At 39.0% G+C, this 13959-nt stretch overlaps 1 long non-coding RNA gene across 1 annotated transcript; it reads right to left on the minus strand.

Moving 5' to 3' along the window:
• Positions 1 to 265: 265 nt before the first annotated feature.
• On the minus strand, positions 266 to 13487 carry LOC116096236. The gene is made up of 3 exons (XR_004120909.1): positions 11667 to 13487; positions 3314 to 3382; positions 266 to 352 (listed from the first exon to the last, which is right to left on the minus strand). It is a non-coding gene; the product is annotated as an uncharacterized LOC116096236 (long non-coding RNA).
• Between the last annotated feature and the right edge of the window lie 472 nt (positions 13488 to 13959).

The raw sequence follows: 13959 nt of genomic DNA on the forward strand, positions 1-13959 counted from the left end.
ATAAAATATTCCCCCAAAAGTTTAAGACCAATTGCTAAAACATAAACTTAAAACATGATATGTGACACTGTCTGAATAAACACAGTGTCTTTATTAACTGCAACCACAATTCACTGTCACAAGAAGTCTAATATTTATAATTGACTTATTTGTTTGTCATTTAATGCAAATGTGTGTTATTTAAGGCAGTCCCTATAAAGCCTTCTACTCATATTCACTAGCTTACCTGCTAACATGAGTTCTTGACTGGAAGAGGAAGAGGCGCAGGTCCAGGCAGGGCTCTGGGAGCCACACAGTACTCTTGGCTTATTTCAATGGCATGAGTGCATCCTCAGAGTCAGCCTGTGTGCGCCTGCAAACAAAGGGAGACTGAGAACGCCCATGAGTGTGCGAAGGGCTTGGCCATGATCGTGAGTTCTCCTGCAGAACCCTACAGCCTGTTTACTGAACCATCACAAGAAGCTTATTTGAATGAGAAAGCAGTCAGACATTTGTAAAGATATCTCTTGGGTTTATGGACATATTCATTTAAAGCAGTGGTTCTCAACATGTGGGTCACAACCCCTTCAGGGGTTGAAAAACCATTTTACAGGGATCGCCTAAGTCCATATGCATATCAAATATTTATATTATGATTAATAACAGTCGCAAAAGTATATTTATGAAGTAGCAATGAAGATAATCTTCTCACTGGGGTAATCATAACATGAGGAACTTGCATTAAAAGGCCACAGCATTAAGGAAGCATGAGAATTGTTGATTTAAAGCAATGTTTCTTACACTTTTTAAAATTCAGAGGTATTTTTTTTCAAATGCAATCTTACAGATCTTTATTCACTTATCTAATAATTTTCTAGAGTGCTTACTGTTTGCCTTTAAGTGCACTACTGTTGTAAATTAATGAAGTAGATTTTCCCCTGCGCATGGGGAATTTGTTGTGGAGGCACACAATGCGATGTGAAAGGTCTAGGAAGAGCTATTTTTAAAATGTTAGGGAATAAACAGGGCATTGGGTAAGGGGATCTCTGTAGGGAAGGAGATCCAGAAAGGATTCTCTAATGCATTTGTATTTAAGGTGAGACCTGGAGGATCAGAAGAGGACGGCAGTCATGCAAAAGAATCAGGAAGTTGGAAACAGGACACAGAACGTACTCTCCTTGCAGACAGCCACACACATCTGATCTGCCATAGAAACCCTGAACAGCTGGGACCTGCACAGCAGCTTTCAAGAAAATCTGGAGATATCTGAAAGAGAAGTGAAAGTTCCTAACAAGATTCTACCATGTCCTCGGAGACAGCCTGCACCTACAAGTCAACAAACGGAGCCTAAGGCAGCACTTCCTCCTGTGTTCTGGGATCTGTTACCCCACCCAGGGAGTATTACAAAAATCAGCAACCACTTGCCACATCCCTCACATCCACCATTAACATAAATCAAGGCTTGGTCTGTAATTTATGTTCTAGCATTTAAAGAATACCTTAATAGTTAGTTTAAATACATAAATCAAGTCAAAAAACTGTTATAAAATATTAGAGATGTCATAAGACCTCTGATTTATTTAACAATGTGTTATATTTCTTGATCTCAATTTATTTCAAGTTTTTAAGAAGAAAAATGGTTCTCTGCCTTATCCTGTTCTTGTTTTTAATTCCTTCATTTGGGAGATTTCGCCTCCACTCAAAACCATTTTTAATAATAAGATATGCAATTTTTAACTACTGATATTTTTAAAAGAATAGAAATAATTAAGATTAATTTGTATAGCTTTTGATATACTCAAATAGTAGATTGGTCTAAGCAATACTATGATTCATATTGGATAGTCAAGGTTTCATATTTTAACTTCATCTAAATAGAGAAAAATTTACTCCCTTATTTGCTTAAAAGCCAGACTGCTATGCAATAGGAAAAAATGAATGTAGACTAACTACTGCTCAGAAGCCTACAGCTTACAAATTGCATACATCAAAAGGGAAAGACTATTAGATATACTTTGATATGCAATAACAAAGATAAAATTGTGTCCCTGGACCACATGAAAACTCTGCCTAGAGTTAGAACTCAGTTCACGAAGCAGATGTAATTCTATTTTGCAGGAAGAGGCAGGAGGGCCATGAGTTCAAGATCATTCTGGCTAACAGGGAATTCTAGGTCCACAAAGGTAACATAGAAGATCTTACCTCAAACAAAGCACAAAACTCCAAGACATTGAAAGGGACAAAATCTTAATAAGCAAGCAGAAGGATGGAAAAGATTCTCTGCTCTTCTAAGAACCATGCCCATGCTAAGTCTTCACTCAGAGAGACTTACAACTTTAGGAGCTAACTTACTTACAGTTTCCATATACTCGGTCTACAGCTGCTAACTTTATTCACATATATGTGATTAATTCCTGTCCTTGCTACAGTATGTGTGTGTGTGTCTGTGTGTGTGTGTGTGTGTGTGTGTGTGTGTGTGTGTGTTGAAAGAAAGAATTCAGAGAAAAGTCACATAATGAAGGTTGTTTTTGTGCATTTTAGAATGGACAACAATATAATTAATTCTCTGCTATGATGTTCTAAGGCCTCAACATGATGACTTTTTTAGCATACACCCAAAAAATAACATTGTGGCAATGTTGAACTAAGTCATTACAAAATGAGACTACAGTCCATAATAGAAAGGTGAGAAATGCAAATGCAAATTTAATCAGTTAGTTTAACCATTCTTATATTAAATGTTCATTATTCTTGTTTAATATTCATTATTAAATATCAAATTTAACAAAAAGGAGAAGTTGAGGAAAAATTAAAACATATTAGCAACTAAGTGCCTACTTGATATAGAAAAACCAACAAAACCTAAAACTCAAGTTTTCAGTTCCACCAAGAACAAAATACAAATACAAAGGAGCCTGGCAGTTTAATAAGACAGCATACTTTTATCTTGTGCTTTTCTACCCCTAAGAAATATAGAATGAGAACATTTAAGGAGATCTTTAAAACCACTGTAGTTTTTTGTACCAACTCAAGCCTACAGCAACATCCTCCTTTCAATTTAACTTTTCTCTTTATTGTTCTAAATAACAACAACAACAAACAAAGCCAACAACATGATACTGTTCTCTCTCCTTTCCTCCCAGTTATAGTAGTACACCAACATTGCACACGGACACACACACACACACACACACACACACACACATCTCTTCATTCATATCACTCCTGGCACATACAACACTTACATGCAATGGTAAAAATATTGGAGGATTAAAACAGCAGGGACAAGTACCATAAGATCAATGAAAGAACACTGAAAAAAGATGTAACTTACCAGTATCAATTCAAACACTTACAGATATTTTAAATGAAAGAGAATTGCTTCTCAGTTCTAAAGAGCCATCTGGAGAGAGAGGGAGAGAGAGAGAGAGAGAGAGAGAGAGAGAGAGAGAGAGAGAGAGAGAGAGAGAGAGAGAGAGAGACTGTATCCTTAGTAATACTGAAAATACAGCAAAGCCATTTCTTAAGAGAAATAAAAGTGAAATGATTAACATTCAAGCTCAAATTAAGCAAATATTTAGGGACCAAAAATAAGTATAAACCAAGACACTAGGTAGGAAGGTTTAATGTTGATTCTCCTTTTCTGCATTTCAGATCCTCTGCTGAGACTAACCAGTTATGTTGCCTATACTAGTCCATGGCAATAAACAGAGCAGATGAGCAACAAGAAGTAAAAGAATTAGGAAACGATGTATTTACAACTTGAAGTTAAATTCAACATCTATAGCTCACAGCCTGTCCCATAGGTTGAAAGTGAAAAATTCAGATATTTGAATTTGGTTCCCAATGAAAAGCCACCCTGTGAAATCATCTCCACTGCTGTTCCTATTTATTTGGAGTCTCGAGGTTCTCAACATTAATGCTTCTTTCTGGGGAAGCATGTAACTGGGTCTCTGGTTTTAGGGGAATAAAGAAGAAAAGCATATGATTTGGTCAAATGTGCTGAGAAGTGTGCTAAGCTTAACCTCAGCTTGAAAAATACATTTACCTAGTCTTTCTTAAAATGTAAGCTATAATTTTATTAAATCCATTATATTTAACTAGCAATGATTACAGACTGGAGGAGACCGTCAAGGTTAAGATGCTGAGTTGCTAAACAGGACCACATTCTGTCTAACAAGCTGGTGGTGTTAAATGTTTGTATATGGGGTTGGCAAACACCTACAATCTCAGCACCACAGAGGCTGAGACAAGAGGCTCAAAAGGTGAAGGCCTGGTACATAGGGAGACTATGGGCATGCTATTTACCTTTCAGAATGATGCATAAACCAACTGTATGTGTAGGCCACACTTGGAACTTGCACAAATCAAATATGAGAAGTTATCTATTATTAATATGCAAATTTAAACTTGGACTGGAGACAGCAGTTGCAGAGCATTAGATGACCTTAGAGAAGGCCTTGTAAGCATTAAGAAGTCGATCCAGAACTATTTAGTAGTCAAGGGTAAGACACTTGAAAATTTCTCTAATATTCTCAAGAAATAATGGGAGATTAGTTAAAACAATAGATGAAAAAATGTTAGTTGTTACTGGACTAGGAACAGATACATGGGAGTTCTTTGAAAATTAAAAATTTTCTATGAAAGCCAACATATTAGCATCGTCTTTCAAAGGGCACACAAATATTAACATTTATCTCAGCACGAAATGAAAATATCTAAATGTTCTGCAGTAGCAACAAAAATTAAACCTTATATAATTATGATAAATCGATCTGATGAAAATTACTTAGTAATTAAAGTGACAATATTAAAGACTAAAACAACAAAACGCTCATAGTCAGCATGTTAGAATGAGGACTGGAAGCACATGATTCTGAGAGTTTAAGTTTATATGGATATAAACAAATCATATACAATGACAAATCAAACAATACAGGGGTATGTATAAAGATGGTGACATGTTTGTCCCAAGGTGATACTGTATTGCTTCTGAAACAAAAGACTGACATGAAGGAAAATGACATGACTTAGGCACAGAAGTGCCTAAGTGCAGAGGCTGACACACATCTTGCTACATGGTAAACTGTATTAAGTCTGAGCTTGGACAATCTGGACGAGTTCTTTAAACCATCCAAGGATGTTGTAAAGTTCATGCAGCCACACTTTAGGAACAGTGTAAGGACTTGAAGGTGGTACAACACAGATACATAAAGAGCAATCAAAGAGCAGAACTTCGCGCTATTATCATATTAAAGGTGGAAGCATACCGTGAAAGTAGAAATGGGCAAGAGAAACCCATGGTGAAACGGACAGAAAAGGAAAACAGGGCAAAAGGCTTTAGAGGTTCTTGTGGGTCAGCTGCAGGTAAGGGGCAGGAGATGGGCCAAGAGTTCTGAGTCAGGACACAGTAGGCATCTTGAGTGAGCAATGAAGGGGTGAGCAAGGCCACCATGGGAAGGATGGAAATTCTAACCAATATCACACTGTGTTCAAACCTCTCTGCGGCTCAAGGCAAACCCTACAGACTGAAGGGAGCAAGAAATGAATATGAAAGGAAAAAGCAAAGAAGAAGCACCCGGAGGACTCTACTGGAACAGGGTACAGGGACTCCCCGCTTATTATGAGGAGCTAGTGGAATGGCTCTTTGTGGTAGCAGAGGATCTTTAAAATATGAAAAGGGGTTCAAAGCGTGTTCTAGAATCCATGTAAGACTACCTCTTCTTGTCTATTTAATGAAATGAAGGGAAGGAGTCTAAAGAGGGTAAGTCCCACACCCATGGCCAGGTCCTGTGACAAAGCTGTACCTACATCAGGGATCTTGTCATACTTCACTGACCTCTACCCACATGACTGTTCCATTCTCTCATCATCACTAAGCCAATGATTGTACCCACATTAATGAAGCAACTTTCTATGTCTTAAAACACACTATAAAATGCAAGCATTTAATGTGTTTTACATCAAAAGCTCCCTCTCACTTGAAGGTGTTTTGCAGCATGCTAACAGAAGGGAGTGCATTGAGCCTTTGTTCAGCAAATGTCCCATCGGTGCCTACTATGTGTCAGGTACACAAAAAACAGGTAGTTACAGATGCTCTCATCAAGATGCCTGTGAATACACTATGTAGAGCACATCTGCAAATCCATATGATCCAGTATATACGCTTTGTTCAGAGTGTCTTGGAAACAAAGAGAATAGAACTCAACTGGCCTGTACAATGAAAGAGGGAAGAGGGAGCCTCACTGAGAGCTGAGGAAAACTGCTGATCAGCAGACAGGCAGAAGACCACATTCCTATCTGCTATGTGCTTGCCTGAGCCTATTAGACTATTCAAATAGAAAGGTCCTGGTTCATGTGATTATTAATTTTGAAGAGGAAGAGAGGCACACTAAACCTTGGTATTGATAGATGTGTGGAATATGTTAATCGTAATGCTCATTAGTCAGCTAAGTTACTATTTTCTCAGATGATTTTTCTTCACTGATCATTTTTTATATTTAGCCATTTTTCATCTCCAATGAAACATACTTGTTCCTTAGAGGAGGGAAGAGAGGAGGGAATGAATGTCTCCATCTTTCATATACATACACACACATACACATACACACACATATCTTTCATATATATATACACTTATGTATATAAAAAGAATTCTATGTATGTGTTTTTAATGTTATCACATAATAACAAAAATTTCTGAAATTTATCTAAAGTTATTAAATGAGATAATTTAAAATACTATGAAAATAATATTCTCCTTTTATTTTTAAAAAAAATTTTTTATTATATCTTGGCCTAGGATAAAGCTAGCAAAGCTCAGAAACAACTGCTCAGGACAGAGGTCCTTCCCATGACAGTAGCGGTATTCCACACCTGTGGCTCAAAAGGGCTGCCCCCCCCCCATACTCCCTTCATGAATGAGCTTTCTGCCCCAGTGGCCTCAGTCTGAGGCTTTGGGGAAGCAGCACCTTTCTGGCATTAGTGACTATTAGAAACTCTGACTCAGATATTCTGAAAGACCAAACATCTCAGCTATGCTCGAAACCAAAAGCAAGACACTTCTCACGGGAAAACTGAAGCCAAAGTTCAATATCTTCCCCAAAATGAGATGCAAAACCTGACACACAAGAAGATTACACCATCTCTGACTAACAGAACTTGAGGTGGACCACCTTTACATTCATTCAGGGTGTGGAAAAAAAAAATCAGTCCTTTCCCTCAGGATATAGGGCTCAAATATCATTGAAAATGACATTTAAAAGTATTTTTTGTCACCACAAATCTTTAGCCCAAAACTATAAGAGAGGGGCACTGCATGCAGTTCTGGGAAAGTCCTCATACCAGGTTTCCACAGACATTTGATTCATTTTCTTGTCATTTCCAGAAGGTCAGGACTTCAGAGCAGAGGATGTGGCTCAGTTGACTGAGTGCTGGGTAGCATGCACGCAACCCTAAGTCTGATCTCTAGCAGGAAGTGAACTGGGCCTGGTGGTGCATGCTTGTAAGCGTCACACTCAGTGCTGGAGGAAGGAGGATGCAGAACCCAAGGTTATCCTCAGCTACACAGCAAGTTTGTTGCCAGCCTGGATACTTGTGACCTTGGCTCAAAAACAAACAAAAAAAGTCAGGACTTCATATCTAAAAATGATTTGTATAAGCCAGAGTCTTCAGTTATAAAGGTACATGCTTCGTACCCAAATGCGACTCAGGTGTGCTGTGCAGTAGAACAGTCCATTCTAAATAACCAGGGTGATCAATGATCAGGCCACACCTTAGATAGCTTGAGAACTCCTTACTGTAGTAACCTGGGCCTTCAAGAGGATGACTGTGAGGGTGAGACATGTCAGTGTAACCAGAAAATGATGCTGGCTGCACTATCACCATCACTGTATACAAAAGACTTGTTAATGTGGTTTCAAGCAGAAACAGAAATGTTTTCAATCTGAAAGATGAAATAGTCTCCATCACGGTTTGTCTAAGATGACTCCTATATATCAGAGCAGTGTAATGTATCTTCTTTAAATATGGTTAGCATTGCTTGTCACAGCCCAGACTCAGACAATGACAACATAAAATACTAACAATAGGCTTCTTTGATTCTTCTCTGTAAGCCTCAAAGAAGTAAAATGAAAAGTGGGGGATGCCTTTTCAACTTCCAGTATTGTGCAATTCATGTTTAAACTGATAATCTAGATTTCATCTTCTGACCTTGAAGAGACTTGCTATTTCAATTGTAAAATGCAAATCTCAACCCATCTCCCCAAAGCATTCGATAATGGATTATATGGAAATAAACATACAAAACAGACTGCTTAGAAGGCAGAGTTATAATTAATCCCCGATTCTCCACAAACTCCTCTATGCTTTCTATTCTAGTCGTTCAAAGCCTGAAACTCGGCCCTTTTACACCTGTGGTAATACAATGAAAATTATAATGGAAATTTTCTTGGATAGATTAATTCACCCCTCTGTGTTAATTTAATTCCAAATTCTAATTGGTCCATCTTACTGTGCAGAGAATAATAACAAAGGGCAGAAAGAACAACAGACATACAAGGGACTGACAGAACCAATACCCACCCTGAAAGTTGCCATTTTTCCTTTTAATTATTAACATAAACACTTTCTCTTGGGCTTATCTCCCTCTATTAGACTAAAGTGGTGCATAGTGGATGAGTAAATGCAGGCACTAGGGTGGGTGTGGATGAAGATGGGAGACACTCAGGGCTGCCAGGACTCCTGGGAAACTGGTATTTGATCCATCATAGACTGAACTCAAAGTCTTCAAGACTCCCCTTTTCTGAAGACAGTGGTTCTGTTTCAAACTTAGTAACTTTACCAAAATGATACAACTGGGTAGCACTGTGGAAAGACCAAAGCGTGATTCCCCCAAAATTCACTCATTTGAAGTCCTAACATTTATTGTGATGATATTCAGAGTTGGAGACTTATAACAGGCATGGATGTAGTCACAGTGAGATTATAACTCTAAAAGGAAACAAGCCAAAGATCCAACTTTCTCTATCCTTGGGCACACACAAAAGAGGTTGTAGAAGCACACAGTAAGATGACTGCTGGCTGCAAGCCAGGAACAGGCCCTTCCAGAGCCTGCCATGCTGCCACCCTGATCTTAGACTCCAGCTTTACCAGGATCAGAAAAAGACTTTGTTACAGCAATCCAAAACCGGATAGACCAGCTCTTGAGAGACATTGTATCCACAGGAAAATAGAGCAGTCTTGTTACTGGTAGTCTCTGTCTGAGCAGGTGTTTCCGGGTTCTTGGGGTCTTGTTCAAAGAGTTGAAGAATCACAGACAAATTAAAGCGGCAGGGGGTTGATTCCAAAGCAAAGCTTAAGTATAGGTTAAATGTGCTGCAAGAAAGAATGATCTGAGCAGGCTTGCAACTTAAAGAGTGCCTGGTCACTGCCACCTGGGTATTCCTTTTGTGAGTCTAGAAGGAAGGGTTGGTTGTTAGGGGCGGGGCATAAGTGATCTGCTTTTAATTGATACAGTTGGGTTCTGTAAGCCTTAGTTCACTGCACACATCCTTTGCCTTGATTTATATAATTTCAATCATATGCATATACCCAATCATGCACAGGCCTAAGATAATAAAAGTTCACTCAGAGGACATATTTACCTTACTGTGCATATACATAAAACTAGTTGGACCAGCCCATTGCCTGCAGTTCCTGGATAAGTTTCAGGATATGGCTAATGTGAAAAGGACATCAATTAAAACCAAAAGGCTACCTATACCTAACCACTAACAACTGATTTCCTTCTCCTAGACCCACAGAAAAGAGAGCCCTAAGCAGTATTCAAGTTCTCTTGAGCACTAAGGATTGGAGTCCACTGTTCCTTTACCTTCACTCGGCTTGTGGAGAAAATTCCTTGCTGCTTGTATGTTTCTTTAGTCTTTGAACAATGCTCAAAGGGCCTGGAAACACCAGGTCCTGATAGAGATTACCAGTAAGGTGTGTTCAAATATGTGCTTGTGTTTATTTTCAACAGAAAAAAAAAAATCAGCTCTTTTTAATTTTATGTTTTTTTCTGTTTCCTGAGAACTCACTGTGAGAAGACCCTAAAAAGTAAGGGTAGAGTTAATCATGAGTAAATCTGGTCAAAAAACACACATGTTCCTTGTTCCGAAGTAGTTACTGGTTTTATGAAGTTTCTTCTGTAGTAAGCAATAGAACAAAGGATGTTATAAATCAAGCCTAAACATATATGGACACAGACAAGCAGATTTCATCACCTCAGGACAGTCTCTACCACAGGGCTTCTCAGTGCCTTGGGGTCAGTGAAGCATTATGCAGTAGATTATAAGAGAGGGCCAAGAGGAGGCTACAGTTCCCCTTGAGAGACATGTGGGTCTCTCAGGAGTAGATCGTCCGCAGTTCAAGGGGCAGGACTAGAGTGACCTGGGCTTGCTGGCTTGGTTCTAAGTGGAGGAGTCTTGGTGGAGGCTGTAAAAGCCTCTATGTATGGCATATCTGACCATCTGCCAGATTGCTATGGGCCTTGCCAGAAAAGGGATGTTTGTGTAGCAGAGTCACAGGTTTCCCTACACTTTGCTTTCTCAGTTCTAAGATCAACAGATGGCTATTTCATCTCACCCACAATCAGATTTATGCAAATTTCATGCAAGTTTCATGTAACACTGCTTTCCCAGTGTCTGGGGTTATCACCCTTAGAACAGGAACAAGAAAGTGAGCAGAGCCCTGTCAGAAGATGGATTTGGCAGTTCAGTTTCTGCATATAGTAACTTTTAATTACAGCAAATTAGGAGGCAGTCAAGCCTTGTGGAAGTAGAGGGCACCAACATCAGGGCAAACTCTTCGCTGGAGATGTTTATTGCAGCCCCTCTGTACCTGGGCTCTCCCATGTCTCACAACATGTACTTCCTATGTCTCGGAAACACCTGGCAAGGTGAAAGCAGTTACATGAAAAGATCCATGGCCTCCAACACAGAGTAACTTAAAAAACAAAAACAAAAACAGAGAGAACTGTGACACCTACCCTGTAAGCTACGTCTTTTCAGTTGTGACTTTGGCAAATTCAATGCTTTCTACTAGAATCCATGGGGGTCTGATATACTAGGGCTCATGGAATACTAGTATGCACAGCTAGGTTTACCAGATGGTTATGACCAAAAGTGAAATGACCTTGCAGAATAGGTTCTGGTCACCTAAGCATTCTCTGATGTTTAAAAGAAGAGGAGGGAAAAGAAAATGTCAATTTCATGCAGGCAAAGATGGAGGCAGAAATGAAAGCTCTGCCGCTGACTCCAACATTTATTCTTTTTTTTTTTTTTTTTTTTTTTTTTTTTTTTTTTTTTTTTTTTAATGAAATTGATTTGGATCAGTTTGAGATAACTGCTGGGAATGGAACGTTTCCCTTTCAGGTATGTTGCTTGTTTTTGTTTCTGATATGGTCTCAAAAGGAACATTGCTGATGTTTTTCTGTGTGACATTGTAGTCCTAGAAGAGTTAAAATAAGAAACTACCTGCTTAATCTGCCAGAAAACACACGAGAGGAGCAATCAGCTCTGCAGAGAGTTGCTGGGAACGAGTACGCCTGGCTGCTTTAGGCCATGCTGATTGTCAGTCTTTCAAAATTCAAGTCATTACCAGATGCTGATCTACTATAATATTGTGATATTTTATCTGATTACACTTACCTGATTGTGCCTTATCTGCTATTTGCCTTCCCATTCTTCCATGTATATTAAATGCAGGTGCTTTTATTATTCTGAGAGCTAGAGAGTGTTGACTGCTCTGAATATAAATGGGGATATTATATCATTAACTTGCTCTGAAAGCGGGGCCATTCACTGTGTAAATCACATGCAAGGTACCTGCTGGAGACACAATAAACCATAATGTCTTGAGAAAGAAAGCAACGCGGAATGGATAAGGAGATAAAAATTTAAGGCATTGTTAAAGAAGGGTAATCTTCAAAATCCTATTTGGTTCTTTCAAACTAGCGTTTGTTGATAATACAACCTTTATATTAGAAACTTTTTTTAAGTTAGGTGGAAAAAAATCTTCTGGGAAGACATCACACCATAGGATTCTGTCACCAGTAGAAATGGCACAAAACCCACAACTAGTTACAGTCCGTGGTTTAACTGAGTTAGGAGAACATTGCTAGTGCACCAGTCTAAGCTTTTAGAAGGGCTGTTCTTCGATTTGGCAAATATATTCTTATTTGGATGGGTCGCCTGGATAACATGAACAATGCCAAATGGTGCCCGCATTTTCAGACATTAAAAGGTGAGAAACTTAGACTCTGGCTGCAAATTTCAAAGGAAGCAATGTGCAGAGAAGTGTGGCAGAACTGAAGCAGTACCTGGCTTCCCAACACTCTGAAGTGACAGGCTCTGTTCGACCTCCACTGGATCAGTCTTGCCAAAACTTAGTCCACAGTCACTTAAGTTTCAGGAAATCTATTTTCAGAACAGATGTGATGTGAGAGCTGAAATGAGCTGCTGTCCCCTGCTGAAGAGACTATCTGGTGGCCTGTTCACTCAACAGCATCACTCTCCTCTCCTAATACAGCAGATGGGAGACACACAGCCCACATTACTTACCTTTTCACTGCTGTGACAAAAGGCTACTGAAGGACTGGGGGTATGGCTCAATGTTAGGCTGGGATGGATTCTCAGAATTGCAAACCCCCCAAAAAAAGCTGAAAAGCAACTCAATGGAGGGCTGGCTTTGGTTCCCAGTGTGAGGGTATAGTCCATCACTTGGGAAAGGCAAAGTGGCAGAAGTGACTCAGCTGTGACTCCTCATGCTCCACACTTGGACGAAACAGGAAATAAAGCAAGAAAGGCTGGCCCTCGACTTGGTTTCTCTTTTCTTCCTTTTTTTGTTTGTTGCAGGTCCCTTGCTCATGACATAATGCTACTCACACTCAGGGCAGGTCTCTGGATTCAGGTAAGCCTCTCTGGACAGCCATCTAGACACTTCTGGAAGTCTGATTCCAGGTGATTTTAAAATCAATCATGTTGACAACTAAGATCAAACATCATGCTTCCCAGGGGCACAAGCTACAATCTTAGCCTGAAAGAGTGAGGCCAGTCACATTAGTTCAGATCTAGATGTATAGAGAGGACAACAAGTACGAGGACCACTGGGCCCATGAGGAGGAAGGTAAGCTGTTCATTTTCCTCCCAGGTCCCCTGTGGGAAGAGACTACTTGTGTAAATGCTAGCTCTTACCCAGATATGCACAGTCCATACCCTTATGTGAAATAACTATGTTAAAGCATGTCAAGGTTGCCTTTTGATCAGAAAAATCTTTAATATTATTAAACTACGTGACAGGAGGCAGAACATAACATTAGAAGACGGTCTGGTCTTTTCCACAATCCTATACCCGCATACATTTTCTCAAAGGAGATATTTAATAGGATTTTTGTGATCTTGTTAAACATACTTGCCATACTTGCTCCTAAATAAAAGTAATTTTAACTGGCTATTATTTTACACATTTTAGAAGATCTATTCTCAAAAATCATGAAAATCAGTAAGGCAGAAATAAGAAATAAATGAGCTATGTCTAAACATAAAAGCTGTAAGGATTTTAGCAAAGGACAATGTATGCCTAAGTCACAAAACCGATTAAAGTTTAAATTTTCTGCTCATCAAAAGACACCATGATGAAAATGAAGAGTGATCGCAGAGACAATGAGCCACTGAAACACTGACGAAAGACATATCTGGAAAGGGCCTGCTATCCAGAGCAGCAAGAGCTGGAACAACATAACAGAAAGACAAGTGGCCCATTTAAAATGGCAAAAAACTCAGAATCAAAAGTATATACTCACTAGTGACCATGTGAAAAGCACCATGTATCTCAGGGAAATGTAAATTAAAACCAAGTAGAAAGGTGAGAAATACAACAAAAGAGAAAGATACACTTCTACATTTTATTTTCTTTTCTTTTCTTTTTTTTTTTTTTTTTTTT

This window comes from Mastomys coucha, unplaced genomic scaffold, assembly GCF_008632895.1.
Source record: "Mastomys coucha isolate ucsf_1 unplaced genomic scaffold, UCSF_Mcou_1 pScaffold18, whole genome shotgun sequence".
NCBI lineage: Eukaryota > Metazoa > Chordata > Mammalia > Rodentia > Muridae > Mastomys > Mastomys coucha.